A 19,586-nucleotide genomic window follows, 5' to 3' on the forward strand; every position below is an offset into this window, starting at 1 on the left:
GGGGGGGGGGGGGGGGGGGCGGGGGGACGGGTTAGAAGGGAAGGGGAGAGAAATAAATAAAAAAATAAAAATCTAAAAAAAAAAAAGAGGTTGTTGAATCCTGAAGCAAAGATTTTTACACTACAGGAATATACAAACTTATTTCTTGTTGGTGAAACTTGTTGGTTGAATGTAATGGTTCCTTTTTTGATTAATAAAGATGTGTCTGAGCCTAAATTCACAGTCTGAAACCACAATTCCTTCTGCACCAACCTAATATAATTAAAAAATAATTCCTCTTGATCCAGTAATTTCACCCCTAGATACAGGTCCAAAGAATTGAAAAATGGCTATTAAGCAGATATACACATATTAATAGTGACATTATTCACAATAACTAAAAGGTGGAAACAACCTGCGTGTCCATCAACAGATGAACAGATAAACAGAATGTACTATATCCATGCAATGGAATGTTAATCAGCTGTGAAAAGGAATGAAGTTTTGATACAAGCTACAACATGGATGAACCTTGAAAACATTATGCTAAGTGAAAGAAGAGAGATACAAAAGGACAAATATTGTATGGTTCCGTTTATATGAAACATCTAGAATTGGAAAATCCATAGAAACACGATGCAGATTGGAGTTTGCCAAGGAATATGGGGAGGGGCTAACAGGGAGCAACTGCTTAATGGGTACAGGGTTTCCTTTTTTGGGGTGTTGAATATGCTTTGGAAGTAAATAGAGGTGATGGTTGCACAACATTGTGAGTAAAGTAAATACCACTGAATTGATCACTCTAAAATGTTTAATTTTATATGAATTCCATCTCAATTTTGAAAAAAATGGGTAAAAAACACTAAAAGCCCTTTTTGATTAAATAGCATAATATTGAATATTTATTCCAGTATGTGGCACACAGTAAATCCCCAATATAAATAGTTATTATTATCATTACTATTATTTTTGAAAACCAATTTGAGTTGGGTTTCTATCATCTGCAAGTACAATAATAGTAATAAAGAAAATAATACTAAAGATTTCTGAGAATTGTGCTAGGCACTTTACATATTATTTCATTAAATCCTCACTTCGAGCCGATGAGATTAATATTTTTATTCCCTTTTTATAGACTTAACAAGGAACTGAGCCTTCTAGAAACTGAAGAAAATTGGTCATATAGTGAGTAAATCGTAGAGCTGGGGCTTCAACCTTAACAGTCTGATTCTGGAATCCATGCTCTAAATCACTTGAAAAACTGCAATTTAAAAATAACTAGAAGTATAGGCACCTAATCGAAAGCAGCCAGAAAATCACCTATAATATTGTGCTTAAGTCAAGAAATATATCTGTGAGCTTAGAGTCTAAATTTCATTAATAGCTTGTGAAGTTGAAGGCCATGCTAAGATTCTCCCAATAGTGTACCATAATAGCTTCACACCTGATTTTATAACCGAATGCCCAATTTTACCTTGCAGAATTCTTTATGTTGATTTCTTTCAACACTGCCAATTGAAACAATTAGTAGGGTAGCTGAACAACCAAGCCTGCTGGGAGAAGGAAGACTATATTTCCAGAATAATGCCTTATTTGTTGAGCGGAAATTCTGTCCGATAGTCTCTTACTCTCGTGGCAGTGGAATTCTTCTCCTCAACAACTATGAACAGCATGTTTCAAAATAGGCACTCTACAATTTAATGAAACTGACTTCATATAAGAGTTATAAATTGAACTAAATGACTACCCATTTTTCATTTTAAATATGCCTAATAATAAATAAGTTTAACCAAAGTGATGTTATCATTGCACATTCATTCATTCTCTCCCTACTTCTTTACAGCACCTTCATAAAGATTCTCCCGTTGAGGTCCGCTGTTCAAACCCTGGGCCTCCTTGACCCATGTGGAGCTGGCCCACATGCAGTGCTGATGCGGCAAGGAGTGCCCTGCCATGCAGGGGTGTCCCCGCGTAGGGGAGCCCCACACTCAAGGAGTGCACCCCGTAAGGAGAGCCGCCCAGCGCCAAAGAAAGTGCAGCCTGCCCAGGAATGGTGCCGCACACACAGATAGCTGACACAACAAGATGATGCAACAAAGAGAAACACAGATTCTGGTGCCGCTGACAACAACAGAAGTGGACAAAGAGGACGCAGCAAATAGGCACAGAGAACAGACAACTGGGGTGGAAGGGGAAGGGGAGAGAAATAAATAAATAAATCTTTAAAAAAAAAGATCCTCCCATTAATAAGCACTAAAGCTTTTCTACATCTTAGCTAAAAAAAAAACACTAAATGCAAATTCTTTGTCCCATTAACATATAATTGGAATTTCTCTGGGGAAAGGTATTTTTTTTTAAATGTATGGCTACATTGCTTTTAACATCAATGATAATTCTCTCAAGTTTACAGTCAGCCTGCCTCTAGGAAATTAATCATGGAGACATAAAAATGGCACTAAGTTTCTAATTTACATCATCGTATTTTCAGCCAGTACACAACAATACTATGAGTACTGTATTACTATTTTCCCCATGTGGAATCAGAGAGGTTAAGTAACCTGGCAAAAAGCATATATCTACTAAGTGGAAGGATCTAAACCTTGATGATACTGACATTTTTTAAAATCTTTTTTTTGGTCTTTATTTTTTTAATGTTACATTAAAAAAATATGAGGTCCCCATATACCCCCCACCCCCCTCACCCCACTCCTCCCATAACAACAACCTCCTCCATCATCATGGGACATTCATTGCGCTTGGTGAATACATCTCTGAGCACCACTGTACCTCATGGTCAATGGTCCACATTATAGTTTACACTCTCCCCCAGTCCACTCAGTGGGCCATGGGAGGACATACAATGTCCGGTTACTGTCCCTGCCACACCACCCAGGACAACTCCAAGTCCTGAAAATGCCCCCACATCACATCTCTTCTTCCCACTCCCTACCCTCAGCAGCTACCATGGTAATATTCTCCACACCAATGCTACAATTTTCTTCGATTACTAATCACTGTATTTCATGAATAGAAGATCAGTAAGTCCACTCTAATCCATACTCTATTCCTCCATCCTGTGGACCCTGTTATGGTTGTGTCCTCTCCACATCTATATCAAGAGGGGGTTTAGATTCCACATGGATGATGGATGCAATTCTCCTGCTGATGATGCTGACATTTAGTCTTGTATTTTCTACTTTTTCTATTTTAGAAGGAATTTACCAAGACTTGGGAATTAGAGAAACACCCCACAGAGGATAATTTGCATCTGTTCCAGAAGCGGTTACTTCTAGAGCCTATAGTTCTGAACCCACAATCACAGCCCTTGCCTACTTCCAAAAAGACCTCCACAAGTCAGGGTGATCCCTGACTCAACTCACCCACCGAGGAATCAAGGTTTCCCAGAAGGAAGAGAAAATTCTTCCCTACACTCGATAGTTCCCTGGATGTCTTCTTCTAGTTCCTAGGATGGCCGACAGTGGTAATATCCATTTCCATAAATGGAAACTCACCCCCACATGGTTCTGCTAACACATACTAAGGTTTGACCCAAATGACCAGGAGCAGAACATCACAACGGAGCCAGTCCAGGTGCCACAGCCGGGACTTCTCATTCTATGTGATGTGCTCGTCCAGGGGGTGCTTCTCTCTTTTCTAACATGATGTGAAGAAAACCTGCCTTGGTCGAAATTCACCATGTCTATGAGAAACACACACACAACTCTCAAGAATAAGCCATAATTTTTATCAGACATAGAATAGCTTCAATCTGGCTTTCTAGGGGGAAAAGAAGTTCTCTTATGCTGTTCTGACACCCTCACTTCACAGGATTAACAGGGCACAAAAGAGCTGCATATCCTGCTTTTGGGTGATTTCTTGCATTTAGATATTGGCTTAGAAGTCTTGAGCAGTAGTGCCCACCAGAGAGGACCTGCTAGAGCAAAGGCTGATGTTGCTCCCTAGACAATCTCCAATCTAGACAGCAAATATTTGAAATCTTGAAAGTGACAGTTTTCTAGTTTCAAAAACAGTTTTACTCTTCTGCCTGTCCCCAGAACCCTGTTCTATATGGAACACATCAGCGCAGATGCACCAGCTTTAAAAGAGAAGGTAGACAATCCCAGAAGCTGTGTCTGTCACACATGGTCCATCTTACAGAAATGGAGAATTGATTCCAAATATCTGGTGATGTTACATTGTGACTCATGAGTAGCTTGGGGATGGGTGTTAGAGAAACCTGTGTCAATGGCTTCCACCTTCCAGAAATGGTCAGCAGTCCTGCTGCTGGAAGGGATCGCTCCTGACCTTCCCTGGCACTTGGTCTGAACCTTGCCTGAGTCACTGCACACAGCATAGAGGGAAGAACCAGGCTTTGGCATCTCAGGGATCTGGGCTGGAATCTCCATTCTGCTTTCACTAGCTGTGAGTTCATGAGCAAAAACCTTTAGCATCCAGATCCCCAATTTTCTCACCTAGCAAATGATAAGAATATTATCTACATTTTCAGGCTATGGTTAATATTAAATGAAATATTATTTGAAAAATATCTAGAACCTGCCTGGTTTAGAAAGTGAGATTCTAGGTTGTGGGGTAAGCAGAACACATGCCTGAGATGTATGATCTGCTTTAGTGGGTGCCAAGAAATAAGAGCTGTTACTATTACGTCTTCTCTTCAACTCAGCTCTTGGAGAGCAGGCTTCATGTTTTATTTATTCATTCCCTCACCCTCCAAGAGCCATGAACCTAGCATGTGCCTTCTTGTACTTGATACGTGTTTAGTAAATATTTGATGACTACATGAATAAATGAATGGATATGAAAATGGCCTACAATGCCTCAAGGAACACATGATCCAATAATCCAGTAATCACACACTTTGAATAATGGAGAACAATATCTGCTACCCAGCAGATAACATTATCAGAAAACATAAGGAAGCCTATGGGGTTTGGGGAATGTGCACATGCAGTAAAGCCACACGGAGCAAACAGCCACCTAGGGTGCCTCATCACCTTTCTCCATCACCTTCCTGGGGCAAGGGTGGTAGAGGCTGGCCATGGAGCATGCCTTTCTTACCTAGCCCACCAGCACCCAGGAGGGGCCCTCAGGGTGCCAGGCACTGGGTCGAGGGCTGGGAAACAGAACTGAAAAACAAAACTCCTGCTCTTGAAACTCACAGCCTGCTGGAGAATTCAGAAAGGGAAGAGAGATCCCAGTTTGGGGGGTAAGCAGAACAGATGTAGGGTGTGTTTTAAGGGTGGCAAGGCTCCCTTTTCCTAACAGCCTCTCCTTGTCTGGCTATCTGGGCATTGTGTCTGGAATCCCCATTTCTCAGACTCTGGGACTGGATGCAGCTGTGCCTGATTCCATCTCTTTATCAATCTTTGAACCTTATGTGAGAATGTTCTGTCCACACCCAATTTTCAGGTTAATCCTGGAAGAAAGGCAGAATTCCTTCAAACCAACACCTGTGGTGTAACATTCATTCTTTAGTTATTGAGGGGATAGTATGTGCTGGACTCTGGGTATATTATGTTCAGCCCAGGGCAGACACGGGCCATATCTTTTAAGGGGCCTGGGGTCAGGTGAGGCAAGACAGATGATTAAACAGTGACTACAGAAGATTTTGTTGTAACTATGAGGGAAGAACAGGGAACCCTGAGAGGTATATGGCAGGGGACCAAACTAAATTGAGACCAGAAGAATGAGTAAAATATATTATTTGGTTAAAAAGGGGGAATTGGTCTGTCCAATTGTCTGAGTCCAATGACCATTGTCAGTCCAATGGTCTGAGTTCAAATTCTGGGCAAGTCAACCCATCTCAGCCATCAATTCCACATTTATAAAATGGGGATAATAATTTGTACTTAATAGGGAAGCGAATATGACTCAAGTGATAAGGCCTCTGCCTACCAGATGAGAGGACCCAGGTTCAATCCCTGGGGCCTCCTGGTGAAAAAGAAGAGAAAGTGTGCCTGTAGTGAGCCAGCGCCAACACAGTGAGGCGAGTGCCCGTGCCACGAGCTGAGTGCCCATGCGAGTACCTGCGTGGTGAGCTGAGTGCCCATGCGGTGAGTCAAGTGCCTGAGCGAGTGCCCACGTGGTGAGCTGAGTACCCGTGTGAGGGCCCATGTGGCAAGCCAAGTGCCTGTGCAGCAAGCCGAGTGCACACGCAGTGAGCCAGTGCCTGAGCAAGTGAGTCACTCAGCAAGATGATGATGCAACAAAGGAGAAACGAAGGGGAGAGTCAAGATGAAGCACAGCAGAGACCAGAAACTGAGGTGGTGCAATTGACAGGGAACCTCTCTCCACATCAGAGGTCCCCAGGATCGAATCCCGGTGAATCCTAGAGGAGAAAGACGAGAAGAGAAGACAAAAAGAGAAATAGATACAGAAGATAACACAGCGAATGGACACAGCAAAAACAGCAGGGTGGGGGTGGGGGAGGAGGAGGAGAAGAATAAAAAAATAAGAAGAATGAAAAGAATTTTTAAAAAATTGTACTTAATAGGTCGTTGTCCCCATAGGTAAAGATTTAATAATATATAGAGATAGAGCTGTGTATATATGTATATAAAGTTCCTGACATAGTATCTGACACATAAGAAGCCTTCAAAAGAACAATAATTACTCAAGATGTGGGTAGGAAAGAGTTTTCAGTATTGAACAAAGAGTAAGTGTCATGGCCTGGAGATATGGGAGTGAAAAGATGAGGCCGAGGACTTTGTAAGAAGTTTACCCGATGGCCAGATGCTGCGCGAGCAGTGCAGTGTTTAGAACGGGTTGTGGATGAGCAGGGCTGAAGGAAGCAGCTACGCTGCTAGTCCAACTCTGCTGTGGGGCCTCTCTTTTAATACCTGGGCTTCCGGTTCCTACAAAAGTGTCCACTCCCACTACTGGCCCACAGGTTCACGAGTTTTCATTGTGAAAACTCAGTACCCCGGTTCCTTCTCAGGCCTGCGTGTTAGTCAGAAACCATTTGGTAGCAAATTACAAAAACTACCTCACACAAAATAAGGGGATTATGATGCCTGTAACCGAGAGATCTAGGCAGAGCCGAGGCTGCATCCAGGCATTCCAGCAGTTCTCGTGGTTCCGCTTTCCTCTGTGCTGGCTTCACTCTAGTCCACTCTTTTCCCTATGGTGGCAATAGCCATCAGCATCGCTAGGTCCATTTCCTACAAGCCTAGCAACCTCAGTGGGAAGAAGGTCTCCTTCCCAGTAGTGGCAACACCAGTTTCACGTTTCACTCTCATTGGACCAACTTGGGTCACGTTTCCATTGCTGGACCAATCGCTATAGCCCAGGACATGCCATACTGAGGGGCCAGGCCTGCAGCCCATGCCCATCCCTGGAGCCAGAAGTCAAGGTCAGCTCCAGCAGAATCATATGAACTGGGTAGTACGGAGAGAGAGTTCCTGGGCGGGTTGTTGGCCTATTTGCTCTCCCATCTATTCTTCACCCTTTCCCTGCCCTGCTCTGCATCACAGAGAACTATATGGCCCAGACATCCTTGCCTTCTAGGTAGATTCTGCTGGTTGGAGGCACTGACAGAGGAATAGAGGACAGGAGGAGAGAGAAGCCAAGGTATTGATCCTGCCGTATTTCTGGCTTCAGGTCGTAGCAGCAACAGTGGTTGTGTCTGCCTCCCTGGAAGCTCCAATTGTAGCACGACAGCCCTCCTTCGTGGCCCCAGCTCCCACTCATCAGGCTGCCATAGGTCAGCTGCAGCCCACAGCCCTGAACTCCAGCGACAGCGCCTCTTTGTCTGTCCCCCAGCCCTGAGCAACCAAGGGCCCCTGCTGCCGTTAGCCATCGGGCCACCTCGCCACCCCTCGTCAGACCTCTCACCCCTTCCATCAATTGCATAACTAGTTCGTGGTATAAAATTCACTCTAGTTGAAATACCTGGAGTGATTTCTATTGAGCTAGCTAGACCCTGATTAGTGCAGTTCTCTAAATGAAAATTCAGGAGAAAGAACGGATGTCAGGGGGCAGGCAAAATCAACAGATGTCTACTACCGATTAAATCCTGAGTGGTCCTTGCTCGTTCCTTTCTTAGGAAGTGAAGTTTTGACCCTTAATCCCAGCCTGTGCCTACTTTACCTGTGAACATAACTCTTAGGTGCCGTCCTCCAGAGACCTGTAACAAAAGCAGCAGCAGCAACCAACAAGCACGTACCTAGCACATGATATGCCAGGCCCTGGGTTAAATGTGTCACATGTGTTAACTCACTTCATACAACAAATGCTATGAAGCAATATGATAATATTTATGTCTTAAGGTTGAGGAAATCAAAACACAAAGAAGTAACTGCCCCAAAGTCAAAGGGTTGGTAAGTGGTCAAGCTTGGATTTGAATCTGGTGTTCTGGCTTAAGTTTGCTTCTTAACCATGACAGCTGACTGCCTTGCAGCAAGGGAGGGATCAGCAGCGGTCTGCAAAATTCCACTGTCCACTTCGTGATTTTCATGAAGGTGGAAATCCCTCTTTTCACAGGTGACAGACATACCTGATATGGAGTGCCCAATGTCCAATTCCCACCGTAGGTACTTGGCCGTGCCTGTCTTAAGCAGAGATGCTCTGAAATTTTGTTTTGGATTTCCCACCCAGCAGCTAGCAGCTGTGGAGTATAGCTTGACTATGCTTGATAAACTCTGGGTTATAAGAGGGATTTAAAGCTCTATCTGCAAAAACTGTTTGTGGCACAAAACAATCACTATGCTTGCAAGAAATGTGGCAGAGAGTTCTGTGAAAATTGCAGGAAATCCTTGCCAAACCCTCGCTCAGAATTCCAGTTAGTAGAACCCGAATGAAATGAGGAAATAATCATGGGGCTAAGATGATGCCTAATTAAAGCTAAATTTAGCCAACTCTGGTTTTTCAGAGTTGTCATGAAATCTATTTCAACTCAGACAATAATAACAGCAAACCAAGTTAATTAGGAAAGGAATTTAATTTGAAAGGTAGAATGCCATTGATATATTAATTAAGGTATAAAAAAACCCATGGGGTGAAATGAAATGGGCAGTTCTTCGGTTGACATTTTCAGTTATTTTAGGGTGGCTTTGTGGCATTCTGCCTTGGGGGGATAAAAAAGGAAAGCAAGAAGAATAGCAAGCACTGCGGTTGTTTTCTAGCCATTTCCAGTGGCTCTGGGTGAACCTGGTGTGTCCCACTGCAAAATGGCTGAGGAGATGGTCAAGGACCAGCCCTCTAATTACAAGGCGGGGCAGGGTAGATCTTTGCTCTTCCTGACAACTCCACTGCCAGCCCTGGGAGTGATACTACAGGCCTGCTCTAAACTAAATTGTGAGGAAAGGGGAGACAAAGCTGCTCAGGGGGGTGGCAGGCTGCACTGAGTTAGCGCTTTCGACCCAAGCTGCCTGCTCCCTACCAAGCTTTGCTTTCTCTTCAGTTAACACGCGTTGCTGAGAGAAAGTCAGGAAATGTCAGTGAAGCTTCTGGTCTCATGAAATAGAAGTAGAGACAGGAAATCTCTATGACAGCCAAGATTGTCTCTGTCTCTGTCTATCTCTCTCTCACACACACACACACACACACACACACACACGGAGGCCTTCGACTTCGGCTGATTTTCTGCCTTTCCTCAACGCTCAGAGCTGGAAAGTGACAAAAAAAATAAGACCGATAATGTGGATACAGACCCACTCCCTGTCTCCATAGAGAATTGAGTGAACACATAGTTGAATTTCTTCTAGAATTCCCCAATACTCAATCTGTTACCTCCTAGGTACCAGGCATATTAACTGCCTTATTTAATTGGCAATACAATACTAAAAAGTAGGCATCATTACCCCATTTTACAGGTTAAGGAACCAAGACTCTGAGAAGTTAAGTACTTGCCCAGAATCACAGAACAAGTGGATTCAATCCCAAAACTGCCAGACTGCAGTACAATACTGCCTCCTAGCTACTCCATCCAGCTAAGTGTCAAAACGCCACTGCACACCGTATACCCTGATTACCAGGTGTCTATTTTGAAGATGTTTTTAATGTAACTTTAAAAATACAAACCAGTAAGTTTCAGCTTAAAAAAAACAACAAGTAATAGACAAAAGAGACATTTTCAAATCAGTCCTGAGCCTTGTCATGATTACATAAGGAGTAGCATAAATTAGAATGTTCTTTTGAGGGGCAGCAACACCACACATAAAAAGAATCCAAGGGTTTCCAAGACTGCTAAGAAGTAGATCCAATGAGAAAAGGAATGAACTTTGTATGCATATGCGTATGTGTATTTATAATCAACTTTAATGTGAAGATAAGAATGTTTGCAGCATTTGCCCTTGCCTGACCTCTAGAGAGCTTGCTCTGCTAATTTTGCCATTCCCCTGACCAGGCTGTATGGCAGCAGCTCTCCAAAGTGTACAAGGCTGTGTGGACAGAGTAGGGATGACATGTGCATAAAATAATGAATTTCTTTCTTCATATGTTTATGAGCCAATCCGACTTAGGCAATTTAAGTAATTTAAAATGGTATTTATCATAAATTAATGTCACTCAGAAAAGATACTATTAAATTCTGGATGCACAAAATAATCTTACCGCTTCAAAGCTGTAGCCAAAAGAGTTTTCCAAAATGGGTGGCAACAACATCTCCTCTCCCACAGGGTCTTCTTACAATGTGACTTGGACACTCCTCTCATTGAGAAGTGGGGTCTAAGTCCCCCCTCCTTGAATTTAGACAAGTTTGTGATTATGGTGGAGGTGACATTATGTGACTTTCTGGAAAGCCCAAGCAGCTGCACCAAAAGGCCAAGTACGTACAGGTATTCCAGGCGACAGCTGGACTGAGGTGCCTGCCAAGTACCAGCATCAGTGCCAGGCAACGGGAGGGAGCGAGGCTTCGGACGGTTCCATACCTCCAGCCTTCCGGTCTTCCATGCTAGGACCCGGATGGTATGGCTGATTCTTTGGGGCTTCTTTTTAAGTTTTTGACTCACAGAATCCATAAGCATAATAAAGGCTGTTGTTTTAATGCTATAAACTTGGGGTGATTTTTGTGCAGTGACAGCAACTAGAATAAATGCCCTGCCGCCCTACCATCCTTCTCATCTTTTAAGACACAAACTCCGCCTTCATTGGACTCTCCCCCTGTGCACTGCAGCAGTTCATATCCACCTCTACTCTACCACAAATTATATTTCTGTCTTCCTGATTTAGATTCTGAGCTTTGAGAGTACAGGGACCTTTGCTTTTTTCTTTCCCCTTAAAGCATTTGTTGTATGAATGAATGAATGATCAATTGATCGAAATAGGCTGGGAAACATCGCAGTATGGACCTCAATCTCATCTTCCCAAGCATGGAGAAAGCTTGATAAGTTTTAAAGCTACTGGATTTGTGAAGGCATTTCTTCCAAATTAATACACCCGTGACAACTTTCTTCTTCAGTATCTAAAAAGATGCTAAGCTAGAAGTAAGGGAATAAAAAACAAGAATGCTCATAGTCTTGTGGCAGATGCCACCTATACCCCTCCCATATCTCCTTGGCAATCTTGATTATGGAACACACTGTGGTGACTCGGAGCTATGTGTCCCAGAAAACATGTCCTTAAACTTAATCCATTCCTGTGGGTGTGAGCCCATTGTAAATAGAACCTTTTGGTGAGGGTGCTTCAGTTAAACTGAATTAGCTTGGGTCTTAATCTTATCACTGAAGGCCTTATAGAGAAGTCCACTGTGAGAGAAACCACAGGGGCATCCAGAGGCTGGAAGTCAATGGGGCCAGGAAGCCAGATGAGGCCACCATGTGTGTTGTCACATGACAGAAAAGCCAAAGACCAAGGATCACTGATAGCCAGCCCCAGAAGGTCATGGTCTTCTGAGAGACAGCATCACTTTGATGACAACTTGATTTTGGACTTCTCCTAGGCTTGCTTAAAACTGTTAGTCAATAAATGCCCACTGTTAAATACCAGCAATGGTATAGTATTTATTTTAGCAGCCAGGGTACTAAAACACATGCCTACTACATCCTATTGTAAATATCTGCAACCCTTCATCTGCAGGTTTTCTATTACACAGGGAAGACCCAAAGTGCTCTGTGAGTTAAAGCCCTGGGAACAGCCTTCAGCCAAGAATGGATGTGGCTAGGAGGATAAACACCCCCTTTTCCTAATCCTGGAGTGTGCATAGTCTTCACTTTCTCCCAGAATTCTCCAGCAGGACAGAGCCCCAGAGGCCTCTGTGGTAACCGTCTTTTCCTACTTTTTATTACTTGCTCTCCCATTGATGCGCCTTGGGATCACCTTTGAAATAAATGATTGGCACTCAAATACCCTACTCAGAACTCAAAATAAACAGTGCTCTAAGTAACACAGAACAAGTCCTGGTTGACAAGAAAAAGAAGAGGGTATAGGCAGAAAAAATTTATCCAGCCAGTTACAGTTTCTTCCATTAGATTTTGACAAGTGATGCCAGTACAAACCTCCATGTGTTGTTGATTAAAGATAATCAACTCAAGATACAAGCCACAACAAAGTATAGTAGACAAGAGTTCATTTTTGCATTAGTCAGGACACTTTTGGCTGCAAGTGACAGAAAACTAACATAGACTGACTTAGGTAAAACAGGAATTTACTAGTCCATGTAACTTCAGCACCACAGAAAGAGGAGGGACTTCAGGCATTGATGGACCCATACTATTATCCCCACCAATGTGTTTATGTCTTTTGTTCAACTTTGCTTTTTTCTTAGGCATCTCTCTTGGAAGAGCTTTACCATTAGGCAAGCTCTTCCAAAGCAGTTGGAAGAAATAGTTCCAGATTTACGTTCCATTCTCTCACTAACACCAGGAAAAATAGCGCTGCTCTTTCCCAATAGAGCCAGGCAAAGTCTTGAGCTTGGCTCTCATTTCTGGTCAGGGGGCAGGAAGATGCTGACTGGCTAGCCTGGCCGTGTACCCCACCCCTATGCTGTGGGGGATGATGGTACTGGTGAGTCCCAGCCTAATCATACAGCCTGGCAGCGGGTCAGGAATTGTTCCCTGAAGATATTCAGGGTAAGATTACATAGAGAAGTACAACAGATGGCCACTATTACATGAAAACAGATTTATTATCTAAACAATGAGAAAATATAGGTAAGCAAACACAAACAAACTGAACTTTATATTCACTCAAGGCAGTACAAATTCCTTCTTTTGAGCAGGCCAGTTTTTCTGATTTGTAACTGGGAAAGTCCTGGCTGATAAATTTAAGTTAAAAAGAAAAAGATACGGTTCTGGATGAGATAATGTAAGCATATTCCACTCTGTTCTCCGCTACTGAATGCAGCTATAAAACCTGGAGACAATGCAAGGAGCAGCAATGTAAGGACCCTGAAAAGTAAATAGTAGTAGGTAAGTTGGGGGGGATAAGACAAGAATTTGTAGTATCATCAAACCAGTGGTGTGTTTACCATATTTCCCTCCTCTGTTGGCCACCAGCCTAAACTCAAATTAGCCTGAGACTTGGAAGTGGCCATCAGTACAGACAGAGCTCCAGGAGAAGCCTTCTAATTCTGCCTTGAGAAAAGGGAAAGAAGTCTGTTAATGCTGACAGAGGGTGGGGTAATCCCTGGTTTTCCTCTTCTTTCTTTCCTTATTATATTTTCTTCATTCTCTCACACCTCAGCCCCTAAGCAAGCCTGTGGTGGTCCTGGCAGTGGTAGCAGTGGGGCCTGAATTCTAAGAGAAGGGAAACTCCCTCTCTGATAGGAAGAGCTGTGGTCCCTAGATGTGAGGGCAAACCATCATAATTTTTTGTTTGTCTGTCTGTCTGTCTCTCTCTCTGTCCTCCTACCATTTGGCCCCAGGGTGGGGAAAGCAACTCCTTTAAAGTTGTTTTGGAGCTCTTGGGCTCACACCTAAGGTAGTCATGCATGGATATGCCATTGACTTCAGACCTGAATTATGGAATAGACCACTGCCTGGTCCTAATTGGCCACTGGGTGGTGAATACCTGGGACAGATCCAAGTAGCACTACACAAACTTTGAAAACTGAACTGACCTTGAAACCACAACCCACAGAATGCTGGTTGGAAATTGTAGCCTGAACCCAACTGAGTTGATTCCCTGAATAAACAACAATATCAATACTCTCCACAGAATATAACCAAGACTCAGCATCTCGTGATATAATATTCAAATGTCCGAGATAAAAACCAAAATTACTCAGCATATAGATAATGAGGGAAATCTCCACCCACCTGGGAAAATATGCTGATACCAAGATAACAGAGATGGTGGAATTATCTAACAAAAACTTTAAAGCAGCTATTATTAAAAATGTTCCACCAAGACATCATGAACACTTCTGAAATAAATAGGAAATCAAATCAAAAACAAAGAAATAGAATATATAAAGAGGAACCAAATGGAAATTTTAGAACTGAAAATACGATAACTGAAATATAAAACCCACAAGAGGGAGTGGGTTTGGCTCAGTGGTTGAGTACCTGCTTTCCATGTATGAGATCCTGGATTTAATCCCCAGTACCTCCTTTAAAAAAACCCACATGATGTGCTTCACAGCAGAATGAAGATGACAGTATCAGCAAACTTAATAGAAAATATGGAATCAATAGAAAAGGGATCCTAAGCAAAAGAGAGAAAAAAAAAATTTTTTTTTAAAGTGTAGAATCTGAGAGGCCTGTGGGACAATACCAAAAGGTTTAACATTCATATCTGAGGAGAAAGGAAGGAGTATGGCAGAGAAAAAAATATTTGAAGAAATAACAACTTGGAAACCTCTCAAATTTGGCAAAAGATATAAATTTTCAGAGACAACAAGCCCAACAAAACCCCAAATAATATAAACCTTCAAAAAATCCATACCCAGGCAGATCATAATAAAACTGCTGAAAACTAAAGCCAAAGAAAAAGTCTTGAGAGCAATCAGAGACCAACTGACACATTACTGATAAGAGAACAATAATTCGAATGACTGTGTACTGGTGTCAGAAATGATAAAGAAGGAAGAGGAATAATATATTAAGTGTGTGGAAAGAAAAGAACTGTTAACTCAGAATTCTATACCAGGGAAAATATCCTTCGGGAATGAGTTGAAGTACGGACATTTTCAGATGAATGGAAAACTAAAAGAATTCATTGCTAGCAGATCTTCTCTAAAAGAATTTCTAAGGAAGGTCTTCAGGCAGAGGGAAATGATACAAGAAGGAAATTTGGGACATTAACAATGAGGAAAGGGGAACCAAAATTGAAATTTTAGGTAAATATAATAAGCTATTCTCCTATTGAATTCCTTAAAATATTGTTAATTGTCAAAAACAAAAATTGTAACATTGCCTGATAGGTTGTTCACCATATATAGATACATAAAACAACTACAATGTGAAGGAAGGAGAGTAAACACCTAAATGCTGGCAATGTTTCTATAAACCACTTGAACTGATAAAATACTGAAAAGTGAAAAACGAACTGTTAAATATGTATATTGTAATATCTATAGCAACCACTAAAAATACTATGAAAGAGATACAGTTAAACAAACAGAACAAAGAAATGAAAATAGAGTACTGGGGAAAAAAAAAAAACTATTCAAACAACTCCCCAAAAGTTTAGGAAAGGGAAAATAGGAATGTAAAACATAGGACACAAACAGAAAACAAATAATAAAATTGTAGCTCTAAATCCAAACACACCAACTAAAAGACAAAGATTGTTGGAATGGATAAGAAAGCATGACCTACCTATATGCTGTTTACATGAAACTTACTTCATATATAAAGATACAAAAAGACTAAAAGTGAAAGGATGAAAAAGATACCATGCAAACACTAACCCAAAAAAAGCTGGGGTGGCTATATTTAAGGTCAAAGCCAACTTCAGAGCAAAGAAATTTACCAGGGACAAAGAGAGACATTCCATAATGACAGAAGGGTTATTTCACCAAGAAGAGCTAACAATCTTAAATATGTGTACATTGAACAGAAGTTTTAACATATGCCAAGCAAAAACTGAGAGAATTGAAAAGAAATAAGGATAATCCACAATTACAGTTGGAAAACTCAACACTCTTCTCTCAGTAACTGATAGAACTAGTAGAGAAATACAAGAAAAGTCAACTTTACTGCATGCTAATTTAAAAAGTAAAATAATAGAACTGGAAAACAGCATCAAATTGAATTTAAATGTTATTTATAGAACACTGCACCCAGCAACAATAGAATCATATTCTTTCAAGTGCACATGAAATGTTTATCAAGATAGGCCATATTATGGGTCATAAAATAAACCTTAATAAATTCAAAAGAATTGAAATCATATAAAGTATATTCTCTGGTCTTAATGGGATTAGATTAGAAATCAATGAAAGATAGATGACAAAAGGACCTCCAAACACTTGGAGATGATACATGGGCGGAAAAGGAATAATCTAAATAAATAATGGATTTTAAATAATCCATGAGTGAAATAATCCATGGGTGAAGTAATACATGGATGAAATAATGGATTTTAAATAAATTATGTTTGAAAAAGGAAGATTCAAGGGAAATATAAAAACATTGTGAAATGAATGAAAATGAAAATACAAAATATCAAAATTTTAAAAACACACAAAATGCTTGAACAGACACTTCACCAAAGAGATATGTGGGACAGCAAATAAACACAGGAAAGATGTTCAACATCATCGGTCATTAGGGAAATACAAATTAAAATCACCATGAGATACCATTACACACTCATTTGAATGACTGAAATTAAAACCACAGACAATCCCAAGTGTTGGGGAGGTCATAAAACAATCCCAAGTGTTGGGGAGGTCGTAAAACAATTGGAACTCTCATATACTGCTGGAGGGAATGCAAAATCATATAACTCTTCCAGCAAAGAGTGTGGCAGTTTATCAGATGAATCAGTCATCTCATTTTTAGGTTTTTACCCTAGATACATGAAAACATCTATTTACCCAAAAACCTGTTCATGATTTTTTTTAGCAGCTCTAGTCATAGTCATCAAAAAATGGAAGTAACCAAGTGTTTTCCAATGGGTAAATAAATAAACAAACCCTGTTTTATCCATATGATGGAAAACACAGCAACAAAAAGAATTGGATTATCAATATACCCAACAACTTGCACAAATCTCAAAGTTGTTATGCTGAGCAGAAGAAGCCAGTCTCAAAAGGTTGTATGCTGTATGCTTCCATTTGTACAGCGTTCTGGAAAAGACAAAATCGGTGATGAATGACACATCAGTGGTTGACAAGGGTGAGTGTTGGAGAGAGGGTGTGACTGTATTACCATAACACGAGGGAGTTTTCTGGGGTGATGGAACTCGTTTGGATTCTGATGGGGTGGAGGTTACATGAATCTAGATCTTTGCTAAACTTCATAACACTTTACACACACAAGAAAAGTCAATTTTACTGTATGCTAATTTAAAAAGTTAAAATAAAAAATTAGGGAGAGTTCAATGTTTTTTAATGAGACAAACATGACAGGATGAAGAAACTTGTCCAAAATGTGTTATTTTGTAGGTAAAGTTGGAGAAAAAAAAAAGTTTAAGGGAGAGTAGATATTGCCTTGAACAGCAGTTCTCAAACTTCAGTTTATAGAAAAATCGTGGAGAATTGGTTAAAACTGCTTTTTCTGTACCCTACCCCCATCCTCTTAGAGCAACAGCTGGCTGGAGAGACGAGCAGAAAAGGTATGAGCCGTTAGTTACCGCAGATACACAGGTGCAGACACATGCTTGAAAATGAGCCTGATTAAAACCGAACTGGCCTTGTTCCAGCAAATCACAGCAGATGCTTCTGGATTCAGTTAAGTAATTAGGACAAAATTTTCCTTCAGAGAGTTTACATTTGTAGCTCTTAGGCTCGTAAAACAAGACACGTAAATAAACTCTCCTTCTACCAGCAAAACTAACACTTCTTTCTCTTCACAGGTTTAAGCACTTCAAATGAGATTCCTTGAATTTCTTAGATAGTCATTAAAGAGCAGGAGCCTTAAAAGTAAATTGGTGATTAAATGATTGGTGGAACTTTAAGGCTTTTTTTGGTTTGGGTTGGGAGAATGGATACAATTGCATAGAAGCAACCAAAGGTAGAATTTTGGGTTCTGGGAAATATCAAAAACACAACTGAAAAAGGCCCCTCTCTCTTCTCTGTTGATGCAGTTTGATGTTACCCTAACTTTGAAATTTTGTTTTTTTAAAGTTACTTGCAAGAGGCCATAGCTAATATTTTCATGGCTTTTTTTAAAAGCAAGAGAGAAGGTGAATGACACTCCCAGCTTGCCTCATAGCTCCATGATCTCCAGAACATTCTAATTACTGCAAAATTTGGGGTGATGCAAGTTAAGCAGCTATCTAACCTGTCAACATTTTAGAAAGAATGGAAAGTGAAGCAGAGCTGGGTGTTTTGATGCCAGCAGCACCATTTTCACAAAAGCTCATGCGCGTAGGACTGAAAGTGCTGCTCATCAAAACAGCAGCTGTGCTTTACCAGCCCACACACCGCATCCAAGTCAAGAATTTGGAACCAGAGGCCCAGGCTGACCCGAGAGAGGTGGGCCCTTTCCACCTGCAGAAGGCCAGGACTTGGGGATGGCAGACGGCCAGGCTGCCGCAGCATCAGACTCTACCAAAAATCAGCCCCTCTTTGTAGGGTGAAAGGATAAAGCACCTGTTTTCACCTTGCAGCAGGGGAAGTGGCTTTGGCTAAGCAAGGGAGGAGTCCGCAGATGGGAAGGGAGGAGGCCGCAGGCCTGTCCCAGCATCCTTGTTGTCCTAGAGATGGGAAACCCGGCCCAGCAGGCAGGTCACCAAGGGCTGTGCTCAAAAGCACCGTGCGGCGGGGACTTCTCGCCCTGGCCAGGGCCATGTGCGCGCCTCAAGGTCCCCATAGCATCATTTTGTTGATTTGGCTTTGTTTTCTTGATGGTTTGAGGCCTTGAGTTTCCTGAACTCCAAAGGACCCTGCCAGCCTGAGTTCACGCCTATGTGTTCGCTGACTCTGCAAAATTGAAAATCTCTTGCGATAACAGACAAACTCTTAACTGTGTCAATAGCATGTCCAGGCTTCTCGCACTGCTGCTCCCCAATGCTGTGGCCTTGGGCCTTAGGGTCCCAGTCACTACTTCCTCTTCCATAACACAGGAGTAAATGACACAATCCGTCTTTACAGTTGTCCTCCTTCGACCCTTATTTACCAAGTACCAGGCACTGTTCCAGGCACGAGGGATTCTGCCGTGAACAAAATCCCTGCTCCTATGGGGCATCCATTCTAGAGAATGGATTGAGAAAATACCCGTAAATTCTAAGCATGGTGTTTCGTCTTATTAAGTGTTCAATACATGCCAGCAATTGCAGAGGGGAAGCCTGCTGCCTCTGCGAGGACAAAAGCAGCTGTAATCCAAGGCTTGGGATAAAAGGTCTGTGCGGACACCATGGTCGCCGTCCTCGGGCAGCTCAGAGTCGCCGAGCTCCGGCAGAGGGCAGCAGTTACGGACGCATCCGGCGGTGGCCCCGACCGCCCTCGGCCAGCGGAGGGGGGTGGGCTGATGAATGGGAGGCTTAGACTCTTATCCTCCCGATCACAACAAAAGCCTGTACTCTCCGAGGAGTGTCTCCTT

The sequence above is a fragment of the Dasypus novemcinctus genome, chromosome 26, assembly GCF_030445035.2.
Source record: "Dasypus novemcinctus isolate mDasNov1 chromosome 26, mDasNov1.1.hap2, whole genome shotgun sequence".
Lineage (NCBI taxonomy): Eukaryota > Metazoa > Chordata > Mammalia > Cingulata > Dasypodidae > Dasypus > Dasypus novemcinctus.